Here is a 5,348-nt window from a genome sequence, read left to right on the forward strand (position 1 = left end):
TGCATGTCGAGAAGAATGTGTGTGAAAGTATTATAGGAACATTGCTTGATGTCTCGCACAAGTCAAAGGATGGTCTTAAAAGTCGCTTAGATCTTCAGGATATGGGCATCCGGACCAAACTTCATCCAAAGGTTGGTGACAAGAAAACATATTTGCCTCAATCAACCTACACATTGACGAAGGAAGAGAAGAAAAGGTTCTGCAATCTGTTGTCAGCGCTCAAAGTGTCCGATAGCTATGGTTCCAACCTTAGAAACTGTGTGTCGATGAAAGAGTTAAAACTGTTTGGATTGAAATCACACGATTATCATACGCTTATGCAACAGATTCTTCTAGTCGCATTATGAGGATTGCTGGATAAGAAGGTCCGAACCACAATAACAAGAGTCTCTCGCTTCTTCAATGCGATATGCTGCAAAGTTGTCGATGCTTCCAAACTGGCAAGCCTTCAAGAAGAATTTACAACAACTATGTGCCTCTTGGAAAAGTATTTTCCACCATCTTTTTTTGACATAACGGTTCATCTAATGATACATCTAGTACGAGAAGTTCAATTTGTGGACCGGTTCGTCTAACTTGGATGTATCCACATGAACGGAACATGAAAGTTATGAAAGGTTACGTGCGCAATCGCAGCCGACCAGAAGGTTGTATTGCAGAATGTTACATAGTTGAAGAAGGTATGGAATATTGCTCGGAGTACTTGACTTCTGTAGAATCTGTTGGTGTACCGTCCACGAGAAATGAATCGGGTGTAGATGTTGGCAAACCAATCTCTTCTGGAAGAGTGCATACACCTAAACAGATAGAATTGGAGCAAGCACATCTTTTTGTGGTGGAGAACACTACTGAAATCAGTCCGTATATCAAGTAAGTAAATAATTTTTTTTTACTTTATATGATATATGTTTTAAGACAAATGGTGACTTGTTGATATGCTACTTGGGAAGCATATGGAGTACTTGCTTGAATGTAATCCAAGTAAAGTGAAGGACCAGAAATGGCTTCAAGATGAGCACAATCGATCATTTACCAATTGGCTCCGTGACAAAGTATATGTTCATTATACAAGAACTAGTAACACAAAATCAATAAGTGTGTTATTTTTTTTTTAAATTTCTATAGGTTGCTCTTGATTTGGAAGAGTCTAGAGTTTCGGTATCACAGACATTAAGGTGGATGTCACATGGACCGAAAGCATACGTTCTTTCCTACAGTGGATATATCATCAACGAATTTCGTTTTTTCACAAAGGACCGTGATGACACAAGTTCTGTTCAAAATAGCGGTGTCGCAGTAATGGCTGAGACAATGCAGGTGTGCAGCTCAAAGGACAAGAAACCAATTGTTTCAGACATGACATTCTTTGGGACTATTCAACAAATATGGGAGTTAGACTATGTCGTATCCAAAGTGGTGGTCTTCAAATGTAAATGGGTTGACAGTTCAAGGGGTGTTAAGGTAGATGATGGATTCACAGTGGTTGATCTTTCAAAGACTGGTCACAAGTCAGATCCATTCATTTTTGCGGACCAAGTCAAACAAGTTTTCTATGTAGAAGACGGAATGGATACGTCGTGGTCAATTGTGGTACCGAATTTGAAAAATGACTTTGCTAGTCCAATACCAGAGGATGATGTTGATTATGAAGCTCCTGCCACCGAACTATTCTCTGATGCAGAATCTTCAGATTCGACAGATGACGAAACATGTTTGCAAATAGATGAAGAGGGTACTTGGATCAATAATGACTAGTGCGAGGAAGAAGTGAGAAAGCTTAATTAACATGTTTATGTGTGTGTGTGTGTGTGTGGGACTGTTTCATAATTAATACTGATGTATATTGTTTGTGTCTGTACGTGTATAATTCTGATTCATAACCTTATTGTGTGTAGGTGTAGTGTACCTGTGGTTGATGCAAAAGATGAAGACAAATCACAGACATCTCCAACAAAAAAAAGGACAAGAAGGGCATGTATAGTTGAGAAAAAAAACACTGGCAAATCAGAGGCACTGAGACGTTTAGAGGAGGAAAAGAATGACGACACAGCAGTGGCACCGCAACCAAAAAAGAAGAAAAAATCTGGACCTGTAGTTCAGGAAAAGGAAAAACAAACATCAGTGCCAAATGACTGTACAACAGTGGAACCAATAGCAAAAAAAGGACATCAAGGGGACCTACTCTTCTTACCAAGGTTGTTATAGCTAGAGGAAATGGTGTGGTGAAGCCAATAACTTACAATGACCTTGGACAAAGCATCGGTGACACAAACTCAGAAATGCAAAGCTATGTAGGTGTTGTTGTGCGATCAACTGTACCCATTGAGATCGAAAATTGGCGTTCGGTATCAACTGAGCTCAATGAGAAAGTGTGGGATCAAATCAAGGTAAAGCCATGTTCTGATTCCATTTAAAAACTATGGTGTCGTATTCCATATGTAATACCCGTGCTTTTTTTTTTATGCAGACATCGTATGACGTGCCTTTCAAGGGTAAGAAAGCTATATTAGCATCTGCGTGTACAAAGTGGAGACAGTTCAAGTACAAGCTGGCAACCAATTACATCAACAACTATGTTGACAAGCCACGCATTTGCAAAACCGCCACCGGCGTATCCTTTTATTACGCAGAAATCTCGGAAGATTTTTGTTGCGAAACGTCTCTCCGATGACTTTAGAACTTTGAGTACAGAACAGTCTAACAAGTCAAAGAAGATCAAGTATCGGCACCACCTTTCTAGGCATGGATTCGCAAACGTAGCAGCTGACTTGGTGAGTATTGAAGTTGATATATGTGCATCAGACTGTTTTTTATATTGATATTGTGAAGTTGTTTTAGTATGTGGATTGTTTCATTTCCTGCTCTATTATAGTCTAAGGAAAGGGGTGGCACTGGTAAACCATCTCGAAGTGAGCTTTGGAAGATCGCTTATGCAAAAAGCAGTGCTGCAGAGGATGAAGAGATTAGCTCATTTATAGACAATCTGGTTAGAATAAATAATTGAACTATTTTTTTGTCTATATGGGTAGTCAAACTTAACTTACCTATATGTTTGTATACTTGTAGGATGATTGTACCAAAAAGATTACGTATGGGGCTATTTATTTAAACCCGAAGGAAGACGCTCTCACATTAGCGTTGGGAAATAAAGACCGTGGTGGTTTAGTAAGGTGTATTGGGCATGGCGTTGCTCCTTCAAAGTACTTCAACACTCCAAGGCAGACAAAAACAAGCGCTGTCCTGCAACTCGTCTTAGAGGAGCAAAAGAAACTGACAGAGGCACATCAACGAGACGCCGATGAAAGGCGAATTTTACTATTACAAATCAAGGAACTTCAAGAGGAAAACATGAAGTTAAAGGCTGGCGATAACAACTTCAAAAGCTCTCTTCTTCAATCAGATAAGGGTAGTTGCACAGCCAAAAAACCAAATCTACACTTCTCCGATGACAAGGAAAATTGCAGTGACGAACAAAAACTCTACCAGGAAGAATGCGATGATATCGAATTGATCGGGCATAGAGATTTCGCCAACGGAAAGGTAAAAATGACCCCTGTTTTGGTTCTTAATTAGTTAATTGTTAAAATTTACTAAACTAAATTCTGTTTTTTTTAAGGAACAACCATGTAAACTAGCTGTGGACAACATTTCTAATGTTGTTGCTTATGGTAAAATTTGTTCTGAAACTGCGACCAAAGGAACAGTTTGGGGAATCAAATTGGGGGATGAAGTTGTACGTGTCCATGTAGATATGTGCGTTGATGAGAAGGCTATATCTCCAATGCGAATGGGTAAACATGAATTGACTGTCAAAGAAGTAGTTGGTAATCAAGTTCCGTGGCCTAAGAATATGGTTACAATTGAGAAATACAAGGTAATCACTCAACTAATTCTTACGTGTTGCTCATTTTTTTTAAAAATTATGGAGTCTAGAATATCCAATACGTGTTTCTTTTCAGGTGGTAACACCCGTTCGTAGGTCTCCCAGGAAAAAAACCAAACAGATATGGAGTCTAGAATATCTCAAGACTAATGTTGCTAAAGTCATGGGGAATGACAACTCAATATCTTTTTCCTTGGACGAGAATATTTTTGGCAAAGATCTAGTTCTATATATTCTTCGTGATGATATTATGGCATTTTGTAGCATGGAGTGGATCACGTCGAGCTGCATTGTTTTGTACATGAGGTAATCTTTTCAATACTCATTGATCTATTTCAAATATATGTATATTTTAGCCACATCATAATGAATCTTTGCTTTATGTGAATTAGCTACTTGTATCAGAAGATCATGAGCATGAAAATTGGATCTATGTATGCGTTCATAGATCCAGTGTCTTTGAATATGGGGACCAGTGGACAAAAATCTGACCTTATTGCCAACAGAATGGAGGGTTGTGGTGTTGGTCAACTATTCTTAGCTCCTTTCAATCCCGTGTAAGTATATTTACATGAGTATATTGTTATATGTTTTGAGTATTTATATGATTTCATTTTTCATTGGACGGTGCTTAGACGGTTAATACATTGTTTACGTGGATTCAGAAATCATTGGACGTTGCTTGCACTCGACCCGCATAATGACCGAGTTTATTACTTTGATTCTCTTGCTCGTAAACCTGGAAATGATATCAAAGCTGTTATTAATACGTGAGTTCACACATTGATCGACTTCTTCATATTTATGGATCTTACATAGTTATACATTACATATATATCATGACATGTGTATTTCTGTACGTAGTGCTATGAAATTATTCAACTCGAAAGCCAACAAAACTATGAAGAAACAAGCTACATGGGAAGTTGTTAAGGTATGTTTAAATTTTGTAGCTAGTCTGATTTTGTGCTTGGGATTGAATCTGAAATTGGGTTGAGCTACTGTGTGGATTGAATCTGAATTTTGTAGCTGACTCAATCATTGGTTGTTAACTTACTTTTTTCTATTTGTCTAGTGTCCTCGACAACCGGGCGGAACAGAGTGTGTATATTATGTGATTAAGTACATGGAAGATATCATTGGCCATCACCTAATCTCGACTGAAGCTAAAGTAATTTGCTTAGCCTTAATCTTTTTTTTTTTTTTTTTTTTTTTTTTTTTTTTTTTTTATGGAAAAATACAGCCTTAATATAGTTATAAGCTTGTTTGTTTACTTGAAGTGGTTAAGTAATTTTCATTTTTTTCATCGTTAATATAGCTCGATGGAAAACGTAGCTATACTCGAGACGAGCTCGATGTGATGCGCCAAGAATGGGCTGCCTACCTTCAAACTTTGTATTAGGTAGTGTTCTGGACACTATCAAACTATTTTGTATTTTATGTAGAATCATGATATCACTTGGAT

The 5,348-nt window shown here is 37.8% G+C and overlaps 1 long non-coding RNA gene across 1 annotated transcript; it reads left to right on the plus strand.

The window, feature by feature from the left end:
* Positions 1 to 4,404: 4,404 nt before the first annotated feature.
* LOC149390585 (uncharacterized) lies at positions 4,405 to 4,987 on the plus strand. The gene is made up of 4 exons (XR_016300101.1): positions 4,405 to 4,440; positions 4,549 to 4,653; positions 4,748 to 4,817; positions 4,959 to 4,987. It is a non-coding gene; the product is annotated as an uncharacterized LOC149390585 (long non-coding RNA).
* Positions 4,988 to 5,348: the final 361 nt, after the last annotated feature.

The sequence above is a fragment of the Urtica dioica genome, chromosome 7 (genome assembly GCF_054948205.1).
Source record: "Urtica dioica subsp. dioica isolate 48M chromosome 7, U.dioica_male_clone48M_v1_H2, whole genome shotgun sequence".
Lineage (NCBI taxonomy): Eukaryota > Viridiplantae > Streptophyta > Magnoliopsida > Rosales > Urticaceae > Urtica > Urtica dioica.